We start from the raw sequence: 13,282 nt of genomic DNA on the forward strand, positions 1-13,282 counted from the left end.
CCACCCACCTCAGGTGAATCCTGTTACAATCTGAAGGACTACGTGAGGTTTTCCCTTTACAATCCCACCATCATACACAATCCAAACTCCTACAGACCTCCACAAGAAATTTGCACATGCAAGCACACGAGCAAGAGGGACCTTACGGTTTAATAACTGGCGGTGAATATAACCTTTAACTTCACAACAAGCAAACAATGGACTAGTTGCACAATAAATGTGTACACCAAAGCCTTCCATATTGTATGCAAAAATCATTTTAAAACCTTTTATCTGCAGCCACTGTAAAATCATTTTGGGGGTGGGGCCGAAAATCTCATTACTGAAGAAAACTGGTCTCTAGGTACAGGATTGGGAAAAAAAATAATAAATTAAAATCCGCTTCATTACACAAACCAGTGAAAGGGTGAGGTCATGCCTGTTCCGGGCCATAGTTCATGGAACACTACAATTTTTCAGAGATACGATTCAATCGTCTTTCTAACTAATCTGCGGTTACTTTTGATACAGAGAAAAGGAAAAGATACAATAGATCAAACCGTGCCCCACCTTTCTCTGCCTCCCCCCAGCCAGGGACACAAATTGTTTCGGAGCGCCGCAGCGCCGCCAGCACCCAGCAATGCAAAACAAAAAAGATCTCCCACCGTGTGAAAAAAAAAAATGCGCCTAGAAAAATGCCCAAAATTACAAAATGTCTCCCAAATGTACCTTCCTGGAGGAAAAAGAACAACAAACAAACCACTTATTCCTGCCCCCCTCCCCGCCCCAAGAAAAAAAAAAAAAAAAAGCCGAATGCCAAGACATCTAAATGAAACGTGGTGAAATAAGGACCTTTATATAACTAATGCTTTCAGCTAATTGCCACAAGAGCGCTAATTTGTAAATAAAAAGGTCGCTGTTTAGTAAGAGACATAACTTAATATAAACCCTGTTATGTCAATCTCCACCTTCACCATACCAAGGGCAGTTTCCCCCCGTACTTTAGACCAAAGTAATCCATCAAGGGCCATCACAAATGGCATTGTAAACTCTTTTAGCCACGACCATATAGCAGCGACATAATATGCTTCTTAATATATTAAAGCTGCGTTATATTTATAAAGACAGTCATATATTTGGTTCTGGATCCGCTTATTACTCGGTAAAGAAACCCTCCAAACAAAAAGCCAGAACCAAAAAAACAAGTCCATCTGGAAAATATCCGAGTTCTTACAGCCTTAAATTGAGCTGAAATTGCTGTTAAGCTTCGCGTGAATAAAATTTTAAAGAGGAAACAAAACTGACTTCAGTAATTGTCGATACTAAGGAGACACTGTTGGGTGGGATACATGAGATCAAAGCTAAGAAAAATACAAGGCTACGTTTTGTTCATCAACACAAGGAAAACCCTCCACCGCACCAATACACGCCAAAAAGACCGCAGCAACAAATATTTTTGGTTAAAACCACAAACTTACCTTCGGAGAAGGCAGTCCTTGCAAAACGGCTGTAACAATATGGACCGCATCCTCGCGCTGCTACAGCCAGCCACCTCCATGCTGCAAAGGGCTCCCCGAACATCCTTAAAATATTTCGCAAACGCAAAAAGTGGTGAGACTTTTTTCTTCCTTTTTTTTTTGTTTTGTTTCTTTTTTTCTTTTCTCCTCCCCTCTCTTTTTTTCCTCCCCCCGCTCCCCGTCACCCCCGTCAGGATGGCCGGGCGAGGAAGGAGGCGGCTTCCCCCGGAGCCTGCGGGCGATGCCGGCGGGCGGCGGGCGCCGGGGCGGGGGAGCCCCCGCTGCCGCCGGGGTCACAACTTTGCCAGGGCCGCCGGCGGCTCGATGGGCTCCGCGGGCAGCGGCCCCGCCGCCCCCCCTCCCCGCTCCCCCCCGCCGCCGACCGCCGCCACCGCCGCCTGGAAAAATGCAGTGTGCCATTTTACACCCGCCTTTGAAACACACAGGACCAAAGTCTAGCGCTGGTTTTCGGTGACACTGCAAAACTACGGCTCGCTCCGCGCAACCCCTCGGCCTCATCCCTCCCTTCAGTGACAGAAGCCGCCTCTTGAGAATTAATAAAGAAAGACAGCTGGAGAAAATAATTCCGAGACTTTGCCGCTCTCCCTCCCCCCGCCCAGCCCCCACTCCTAACCCCGCAGCAAGTTTCTGCAGCCGAGCGCATCCCTCGGCCTCTCCCCGCGGCCCCGGGCGGCCCCGCAGCCCGGCCCGCCGGGGTCCGGCAGCCTCCCAGCATCTAGAAAAGCCAGTCATGCCTGAAACAAAATCCATGATTCCTGGAAAGTGGAGACTCTTGAATCCAAACAAATACTCAATGTACTTACAAATAGAAATACCTACCTTATGAAAGAACTAAATTAACACTAAATTCAACAGATACATCCGTTACGGCAGGAATAGTTTTTCCATAAATACTGTTTTAAAAACCCCTCCTTATACTGACTGACAGAATTCTACCATGCTGCCCACAAACAAAATGGCTGTGGCACTGAGTTTTTCGGTTCCTCCCACTGTGCCTCCCCCTGGCCTCCAGGAAGTGGTAGAAATCCAAAATAAAATCCACACGAAAAGTACAATGCATCGCCTAAACTCCGTACGGCACCCCCAGACATCACGGCTAGTAAAGCAGATTTACCAACGTTGTACTTTCTCGAGGATTTTTATTGTTTTTTAAAGGGCATCAATCACTGGGAATTTACATCACTGTGTAATTTGAACTTCCTGCTTTACATATTTATAAGGTCTTTCACCTATCTTGGCAGGCTTTCAAATTAAGTGGGTTGGGAAATCTGATGCTGTGGCTCTAGTTTGTGAGCTGAGTCAGGTAGTCCCTGCTGGAGCAGTGCTGTGGAAAGACGGGCAAATTCGAACGCTTTCAGTGTTCAGGGCAAGATAAAACCACCCCCTAACATATTACAGTCTCCTAAGTGAGCATGTCTGAAAGGTCTTTCCCAACCTAAATGACTCTGTGAGTCTAAGTAGGCACAGAGTGGACACTGCAATGAGGATTCTTGGCGATAACTGACATTTAGGCCTCTTGCATAGAAGTACGCATTTCACAATATGTATTCTTTTGCACCTGTGGTTCACAAGTCTGCCTGAATTATGATTCCTGTGGAAATAATCTTGCATTTTCTCTTATTATGACCTTGTATAGTATTGCAGCTCTTTAACTTTCTTGACATTCATCTTAAAATGAATAGGAAAATATGGCATGTTTAAATTAAAGACGATCATAAAACTGTTAATATGTGGTCCTCTAGCTGAGCCACCACTCTTGCCAGGCAGAGGGATAGCTCCTCTTGCACGCTGCTTCATGGGCTCTGGGGCCTGATTCATTTCCCATGAGAGTCCTTTTACTGCCTTTAGTAGGAGTTACAATGGAGATAGGCTGTCAGACCTGCTGAGCCTGATCCAGTGCTATATTAAAAGACCTGAATTAATATTCCTATCCACTGCTATTCTAAACCTTTTTCAGAGGCAATGGAAAAAACAGTGAAGTTGGTGATTTTTTTCCTGAACCACCTCTTATTTCTAGGTCAAACAAACAACAACAAAAAAAAAAACCAACACAAAAAACAAACCTGCAAAGAACTTGGAGCAAATTTTGCCATTATTTTTATTTGTTTGTATTACACTGCTATCTAGCAGCCTTAATCCTGGACTATGATCACAATGATATACTGTATAGAAATATAGGAATATAGGGCGAAAAGATAATTCCTGCCCTGAAGAGCTCAAAAGTATAAAACAAAAGACAGCAGATGGCTACAGGCAGATGAGGGGAAAAGGAAACAATGAGACTGTATCGATCAGCTGGGAAGGCAGTTTGCAACACACCATCAGCCTAACTCGTTTCTGTGTATACATCACGGTGAAGAAGACATAAGGTGGGATTTGATGAAGGAAATTAATTGGCTTTGTGGCTGTTGAAAGAAAACTTCTCCAGCAAGAAGGATAGGATGGAAGATAGCACAAAGACATTTGTGTGAAAAAGGAGCAGATGTCTACAGAAGTTAATCAAATTGGCATTAATATTTTTTTATAATGACAGAAAATAGATAAGGGAAGCAGGCTATGAGAGCATTGAAAATACAGCTGCAAAGCTTATGTCTGATGTAGGAGAGACAATGAAAGGATCCAAAAGGCATAGTGACAGGGAAAAATCATAAACCAGGCCTGATAGCAGTTAACAAGCCCTAGAAAAAAAGATATACAGTAGTTCAAATTATATGGGCCTGAAGAGATGTAGCATGCTTTTTATAGGAATAAAAGTGTTATTCTTAACCATTAGTTTGAGGACTATGTGTCGGTTATCTGAACCTCTTTCCTAACTTGTATTTAGTGAATTCGTAAGTACTGCTCCTGATGGTAGTGTTTATTATGTGAACACCTGCTTGTTAAATGGTCACCTCAAACTTGTTAATACAAGTAGATAAGCATGCAGGAGGGTTGGGACCAAAATGTCCATGCACAATGGGAAGGTTGTTCCTCCTGTCACCTGATTTTTGAGAAGCCTTAGTCTCCCTGCAGTGTCCCATAGATTAAATGTTCATCACTATCTGCCTCCAACTAGCGCAGGTCTGACAGAGCCCTCATCTAAATGGTGGAGGGGGCAGAAATGGCCGGGCAGCTCTGTTTTAGGGCACAACTACACCCAGGATAGCAAACCACGCTTTAGAGAAGGGGTATGGTTTGCAGGCTCACACCTGTCTCAGTACATTCTTTGTTGTCTTATGTGGCTGTAGGTTTTCAATTTTTTTCTTTCTTTCCCACATTTAGTAGTGGCATTGCAGTAGTAGCAGGTGCATACTTGCACATTTTTTGTAATTCTTTTGCATGAAATACCATCCATATGATTGTATTTACTACAGCAACAATATGACATACTCTTAAGTGTGTTGGCTAGCTAAGTTGGGCTACACACTGCAAAGGGAATAACCTCAAATGAGCCAGGCCTTGGTGAAAGCCTGTGGAAATCTTATGGTGTGGCAAATGTGAAACAATTGAACGGGATTCTTTTGTTACAGGCAAAACTAAACTGAACTATCCCAACTTTTCTTCTAATGTAAAGCTTACTAGTTCTGTAGATGAGCTGATGTATAGCAGCATTTCAAGCCAGGGTCATTTTCTCTCATGTTTGATCTCATTATTGGTTTTAACTGAAAATAGTGTATATCAAGTGCTAAATGTTGAGAATTGAGATAGGGATTGAAATTAACCCTGTGGCTTTTTTTATCTGAATAAGTGTTCCAAGAAAAGCTGAACAATATGTTCTCATGCTTTAAGAACAACCCTCACTTGACTTGATGTCAAATTTCCCCAAATTTCTTATTGTTCAGAGTAATTCCAAAAAGCACCACCATCCATTCTGTGGCTTTTTTGTTGTTTTTTTTTTTAAGCTTTGTCCAGTGCTTGGTGTGAATGTTCATCTTGAGATTTTACTTAAAAACTGGGAAATAGAATATCTGTATGGGAGCAAAGAAACAAACTAGCTATATTTTGAGATTCAGACTAACACAAAAAAGTGGCTAAAAACTGTTAGCATTCAAATAACACCTTCTTACTCAAATTAGTGAAAGTACTTTTTACATTCTGCTTGCAGTAGAATTGCTTTTATTATTTTTTATCTTTCACTTTCATTAATCTTTATCTTGCTCATAAACATTTAACTGTACTGCCATATTTTCCAAGTAGGTCTCCGTTTATACACTTGTAATAAACAAATTACACTGATCTTTTGACAATCTTTTCTTGATGTCTTTAGGAAGGGCAAGTCCTATCATTAGGTAGATAGCAATAGTTGAAAAGTATCAAAGTACTTTTGCAACTGGTATGTAAATGATCATTTGTTTTCTTTTCATAAAAGTGGCATTGAATGTTTTTCAGTTGAAAGATCAACAAATACATTTTGCATATTTATTCAGTAGATAATGTTTACATAGCTGCATAATTGCTCCTGCAGAATCTAAAAAACTGACTTGCTGTAATTTGGAAAATTCATAAATTATAGCATAAGAATGGATCATTGGTGTCTGATTGTGTTATAAAGGAGGACCAAGACCTCCCTAGCTTTCTTGTTTGATCCAGGTCAGGTATTTTTAAAAAGCATCCAGTCTAGACTGGAAGTGTATAGTGATAAAAAAGTCCACCGTGATCTTCCCTAAATTGTTACAGTAACTACTTGACTCGCTTGAAGTTTAACTTTAAATCACAGACTTTGTAACTTATTAAACCTCTTCTTTCCATCTCTCTGTCCAAGTTCTGGTTTCGTTTGAATATATACAACTCACAAAAGGGTACTCTTTGTTATGGATATTATGTGATCATAGGGCATCTCCAGTTTATCAGCAATCTTCATGCTTCACGAATCATGGACATCAGAAACAGGTGCAATGTGCCAACAATAGCCACACTACTTGCCACACACTAAAGGAAGATACTTTCTGGTATTTTTTCTATATATCGTAACATTTCATTTGCTTTCTTGCTGCATTACCGTTACAGGTGTCCCTGTAATCCCAAAGTCCTCTACAGTTCCAGATTCAGCAAGAGTATGAACTCAGTTGTAAAAGCTTTAATGTATCCATACTTAATGTATCCATTAAGCAAACCATCCCATTAATTTGTGTGTCCTTTGCATTAACCCATTTTCTGTCATACCTTCTCACTTATTCTGTCAGTAGGGCTTAACGCTCTCGGAATTTTGCTTTCACCTGTACACAGATATACATACTGCTCTGCTTATGCCCACCCTAATAAGCTGGTGCAAGTTGCCTTTTACTAATAACCCATTCATCACTATTTTCCTCTCATTCAAACTCTACAGTGTTGTGAGCATGAGGAAGGATTTTTTTCTTATTAATCTTACTTCAAGCAGTGTTTTTGTTTCAGACACCGAAGCTGCACTGCTGAATTTTTTTCCTTGTACTGGGACTTCATCTTCAAATACTTTATGATTAGATCAGATACATTTCAATTACAGTATTGTCATAGGTTGGTATGTCATTCATCCTTTGCACATCAGAAGTTCTGCCAGTGACAGTTCAGATGGTTTTAGGATGACATTCAGTGGCAAAAATTGTAAACAAAGAGCCAGGTCAGTATAGGTGGAAAAGCAATTAGTTACAAAAACGCATGGGAGTCTTCTGAAAATAAAAAACAGAAACAAACCTCCAAAACATCTGTTGCTGTTGGTTGCCAAGGTATATGCCACAGATGTCTGAGCATAGCTTTTTTCCCCCTGTTTGTGTTGTATCCTTTTATGATTTGAAAGTATCTGCTCAGATCTACTGTACAGGTTGGTCAACTCATAACCTACATATTTTTATTAATTAACAATCTTAATGAGTTTTCGATATTATCTTCTGTTGAATTGTTGTAGGAACCAAAACATGCCATCCTTTCAGAATTAAATTTATGTCCATATGAAAAGTCCTATAAGGTAATATACTTATTAAAAGAATATTTTAGCTACACCACATTGGCACAGATGTATTTTTAAAAATTCTGGTCTTTTAGTTGTCTATATGTAGTTGGTTGAAGATGTGGGAAAATACTGGGTGTGATTTCAGAACAAAGTCAGAAAAAAATGCTGGAAAAAAAAGCAGCTCACTGTGAAACCTTTCTTTTAACTTTGGCAACTGCTTGGTTGGGATTGTTCTGCATACTTTTCCTGTTATGCGCTGATATTTGAAACAAAATCACATCAGATTTTTGTGATCATGTGATGATCACAAAATGATCACAAAATGATGAATCAGTGAAAAATGATGATTTCAGGTGGAAGGTTATTAAATGCTTTTGAATCCAAACACTGGATCCTTATCTTTGTATTAAAATTGATGCTGAATAATAATCACTGCGATGTTTGCAAGCAGAATTAACTGTTAAAGCACCTTTTTCACTTGCTTGCCTTCCTCTTTTATGTCCACGATGGTTCTAGTGGGAGCATTGTTCCCAGAGGGTAAGGTACACCTGTTGCTACTGCTGTTAAACAGTTTAGTCTGTTGTGCCAAAACAAAGGAACATGCAATTGATGCTTCTGCTTTATTAAATACATTCTGTTGTTTTCTCAGATTTTCTTCTGACAGTTAAGGGTATCCCTTATGGATTTTATTAGATGAACGACCATTGGAGAGCATCTTGCCATAAGTTTTATTATACCTAGGAAATTTCAGCAGAAATGCCATGGATTCAGATAAGGTGAATAATGGCTGCAGTCCATCTGTGTTCCGCTGACTTGCCTGCTGACTGGTTTATGTGTTCAGCAGATTTTATCTGTTCTTTTCCGAATTCACATTTGTCATTCAGAATAAAGGGCCACTGTTGAAAACATCTCAGAACCTTTCAGTCACTCATGGTGTTCACTTTTACTGCTGCTGCAAACAAATGCACCATCTGTATAGCAAAGGCAATGCTGTCACAAGTCAGTTTTCTTTTTTGCAGTGTTCTAATGCTGATGACATACCGAATGGAAGCCAGTTTAGTCAGCAAAAGCTTGATGAGCATAGGAAGAGCATATCGAGGGGAATTTAAGAAAAGCCTACAGCTGCAAACAGCTCTGAGGATATGTAGGTCTGAGATGACTGAACCAAAGTCCTCTACAGTTCCAGATTCAGCAAGACTACGAACTCAGGTGTAAAAGCTTTAATTTCTTCTCCTTGTTTCTTATTAAGTTTAGCCTATTTATAGATAATACTATTTAAATTTGGGTACCTTTCGCTGAGTAACTAGAATCAGACAGCATAAACTCTGGTCAGCAAGCTCAATGCCTTAATTGGTCAGCTCATCTGAAATTCCAGGATACAAATGATAAGGCATTAATCATTTTAAGATATCAGAATACAGTGGCTGCTTTTTCATACCATTATTAATTGCTGTTGGAAACCAAAGGACATCATATATGTCCATTATTATGATGTCCATCGTATTCTCAAATATGAAATTGCCTATTTGACACACCTGCTCTTCTGCTTATTACAGAATTATTATCAGTGTAATATTTCAAACCACTCAGGGACAAATACAATATTTATGACCTATTTTTTGCCTAATTTTTCTTAAATTCCTTCTTGTATCCCTAATATTCCTGATGAAATAGTCTTTGCTTTTTCACATCCCTGTCGATTTGCTGGACATTCTGACATATAGTATATATTTATTGGCAGTTTCCCTATTTTTAAGTTCAAACAATGTGTTTGCTATTAGTCTTTTCATTAATGTTAGAAGAAGCTCTGAAAACTAAGCTGACCAAACTTAACTAGTTTGTTGATTATAAATGTAACCAATCAGCAAGAAAAAGTCTATGATAGTAGACGTACCATGTTGCAGGGATGCAGCCTTTTTATGTAATGGCTTGTGTATCTTATGTTATGCTGGTCCCAGTTTTGCCCTCCCTAGGTGTACTGCACTAATACATTAACTCTTGTGCTGCTCATGTGCAGTACAAAATGTGCCCCTTGCCCAGCTGCTTCCACTCATAGGGACCTAATCATAAGAGCATCTCTTAGCTAGGGGCTTAGAAGAGTCTTTCTCTTCTATCCAAAAAAATACTCTGTAGTTTCTGCAAAGAAAAAATACCAGACCAAAAGGAAACACTCTATAAGCTAGATCTAGTACATGTATTGCCAGCTAGATCACAATATCTTATTTACACAGTAAATATCCAAGAAGCATTGCCAGAACCCTTTTGGTCTGAGCAAAGATGAAGCATATGTGCAGCATCCAAAATCTAAGTGTTCCTCAGTGGTTTGTAAATGGCACATCTGCAAGTGATGAGCTCTACTTGTAACATTGATCATTAAACCTTACAGAAACGTGCTTCACAATCTGGTATAAGGCAGAAAAAAGCCTTTAGTTTTGCCTTACCCACTCAAGCCAACTTAAAAGAGGCATGCTATCAGTCCACAAATGTGAGAAAGGAGAACTTAACAGTTTATTAATATAAGCTTTATTTTCATAGCTGTTTGGTGCATCTCAGGTTCCTCTTAATTTTTAAAACTAGTATGAATTTTTTTTGTGATGATAGAACTTTACCTTTTACCTTACAAATAGCCACTAACATTTCTTCTTATTCAACTTTCCCTAAAATTATTTAACTTATAATTGATAAATATTTGAGAATCAAAATATGTATTTTTTAAGAATACACGATCTCTGAAAATGGCCTAATTAGTTGCGATTGAATGCTATTGAAACCTGGATGAGCCAGGATGTTCAGTTTGAAAAATTATATATTAGTCTCAACCATTCATAGTTTAGAAGTTTTTTGCAGCTATATTTGCTGCTTTATGACTAGATTTTTAAAGGGGAACAAATGACAAGATATTGACTGCCAGCAAAGGTGTCTATTCTAGTACATATTCATTAGGAACTGAAGCTCCTTGTATTGAAAACATTCCTATTTTTGTCATTCAACTCTTAAACTAAAATATTGAAACATAAATGTAAGTAGGTCTTCACTGCAACTGAATCTTTTATAGACGAGACCTGAGCATACACTGGAATATGTACCACGAGAAGGTCATGCAGCTGACTACTGTTCTGGCCAGGCAAAATGTGTACTCTACCTGCAGTCTATCTCTTCAGTGACGGAGGGCCTAGCAAGCCCTATCAATAAGGAACTGACCAGTGATTTAGCATTTCCCCCAAGTTAGCATTAGGCAATAGCTGTCCTTCACTGTTCAATGTATTTCTGGGCTATGATATACTCCTAAATTTTTATTTCTGCTCCTTGACAGGTCTGTTTATTCTGACCTGACATGAGTCAGCTGTGTGCCACTGCAGCAAGAAAGGCAAATTGGATCCTGGGCTGTATTCACAGGGACATTACTGGCAGAGACAGAGAGGTGATCATCCCACTCAGCACTTGTCAGGCCGCACCTGGAGTACTGTGTCCAGTTCTGGTCACTCCAATTCAAGAAACTTGTGTACAGATTGGAGATGGTCGAAAGGACGGCCACAAAGATGATCAAAGGGCTGGAGAACACGTCCTGTGAGGAAAGAGGAGTTTGATACTTTCTCCTTAGAGAAGAGAAGGCTCAGGGGGACCGCATCACAGTATTCCAGTATTTAAAGGGTGGCTACAAAGAAGGTGGAAGCTCTCACTTCGAAAGGAGCCACATGGAGGAGACAAGGGGAAATGGGTACAGTTGTACCAGAAGAGGTTTCATTTACAGTGAGAACAATCATTCACTGGAACGACCTCTCCAGGGATGTGGAAGAGTCCCCCGACCTCTCCAGGAATGTGGTAGAGTCCCCATCACTGTAGATAATCTCATCTAGGCTCCTTTTCCCATGAGAGGTTGGACCAGATGATCTTCTGACACCCCTTCCAACCTGGGCTATTCTATGATTTTATGTCATGCTCCACTGCTGTATTCTGTACTAGGGACTCCTTTCCTTCCTGACCTTTTGTCTTGCCATAGAGCACATTTTTATCTTATTCTTTAAACTAGTTCATCCACTGGTTTTTAATCCTGGATTACCTTTACTGTGATCCTGTCTCTATTCCTGACTCTAGCCTGGAAAAGCTACTTTAAGCTGGCCTGCACCAGTGTGCTCAGTGCACATGCAGAGGACTGATTACACCTCTCCAGTCCTCAGCTGAGTTCCATATTTATTTATCCCAGGAATCTTCCAGACCTTTTCCCATGGCAAAGGTACCCAGGCTATTTGGTACTCATTCCTCCATTTGCTATCCATCAGATGATGCATATGTCCCTCATCTCTCAAACAGTGCCTAACAGCCTTCTGTTGCCAGCCAGATTCTCTTGATGTTCACAGTCCTTCTCAGGGCTGTTGTGTGCCCTGCATGCTCTTGTATAAAGCTTTGCCATTCTTTTGATCATTTGTATGACTCTACTTTCCCTGACATGAGCTTCATTGCTCTTTTTCTCCCCATTCCACAGGCACTGCATGTCTTCTGTGCTTCCCCCATAAGAGTTTTCTGTTTCTTACCATTTGCAACACTATGCCTGTACCATTTTTTCATCTGTTGAGAAGATAAGACTTAGAGCCTACTAGAATTTTAAAGCCGTATTTGGCAGATCAGCAGACCTGAAGTGTAGGATAATGTTACATTCAGAGCTTCAACTTATGGAGGGGGAAATAAATGGTAATGGTCTATTTCGGTCTGACTCTGAAGGATTCTCATTAGTTCTTGAATACGGAGATTGCAGCTCCCAAACAGTAACTAATGACATTCCCTAAATTGACAACATATTTTTTGGCCAGTCTTGATCCCATCTCCTCATTTGTGTAATGCAAGGGTAGGAGGATGAAAAGCAGATGTGACTATTGCCTACAGTAATCCTTGAAATAAAAGTATTTGAGGCTCACACAAACTAAACCAATGATTTTCCAGGCCCTGAATTTGTTGGAGCATGCCCCTGGGTATTGCACTTTCGTGATCCCTAGATGGCACAACAGCATAATAGCAACCTTTGTCAAACAGCTAGAGCTGAAGCTACTCCAGCTTTGTCTGAATCGGGCCTTAGCGGTCATAACCTCCATCGAGCTTGAGTCGCTCTGAGATCAGCTCAGAAAGAACTGAATCTTAATGTCTTTAGTTTGAAACATCTATTTTTTCCGTATTGTAGGTTTCCTCCAAGTTCATTGTTTAAAAGGCCAAGTCTTATAATTCTTTTAAGTCCTGTTTTTTCACAGCTGCACCAAAACTTGAAGGAAAATTAGTTTATCTAAGGGACAAAATTTTCTTTGTGACTACTAGGTTTAACGGAAATTCAAAATAAACACAAAAATCGACCTTATAAAGCTTTTTGTGTAACTCAGATAAAGAGGCAAGGAACAGTGCTGGCAATCTAAGGAAAGGCCCAAGAACAGCAGCTTCCAAAATACCAAGACAAAAATAAAAATAAAAGGTATTTTGCAGTACTAGTTTTTGCGGTTTACTTTGGTTTAAAAAGTCTTCAACTAAATCTTGGTCATCTGATCACAGGAAATTGAAAAATAGCCCTGAAAATGGATCCCACACTAAGTTCCTGTCCATTCTGCTATAGATTCTTTAAATCAATAGCTCTGGGAAAAATAAACTAAAAATTCTTCCATGTCTGTAGGCATGTGCAAACATACAAAACAATCTCAAGCATCTACCTGGAGAATTTTTGCCAAAGAGTATCTCAAGTAACTGTTCTATTTAACTCAATTCTTTTTAAATTATAAGCAAGGCATTACGTATGTTTTAGACTGTTTTGTTGCCTAATAGCTTTAAAGTCATTATTCAGTTCTTCACGTGGTTTCACGTTGTCAATGACTGTATCTAG

General features: G+C 39.8%; 1 protein-coding gene across 1 annotated transcript in view; it reads right to left on the reverse strand.

The window, feature by feature from the left end:
- Positions 1-2,497, reverse strand: part of EPC1 (enhancer of polycomb homolog 1) — a 68,063-nt gene extending 65,566 nt beyond the window's left edge. Inside the window, exons 1-2 of the mRNA XM_056334419.1 lie at positions 2,337-2,497; positions 1,458-1,561 (exon numbers count right to left, since the gene is read on the reverse strand). The gene's annotated coding sequence lies outside the window, so the exon portion shown is untranslated. The remainder of the gene's footprint in view (positions 1-1,457; positions 1,562-2,336) is intronic.
- Positions 2,498-13,282: the final 10,785 nt, after the last annotated feature.

Source organism: Falco biarmicus, chromosome 4 (assembly GCF_023638135.1).
Source record: "Falco biarmicus isolate bFalBia1 chromosome 4, bFalBia1.pri, whole genome shotgun sequence".
Classification (NCBI taxonomy): Eukaryota; Metazoa; Chordata; class Aves; order Falconiformes; family Falconidae; genus Falco; species Falco biarmicus.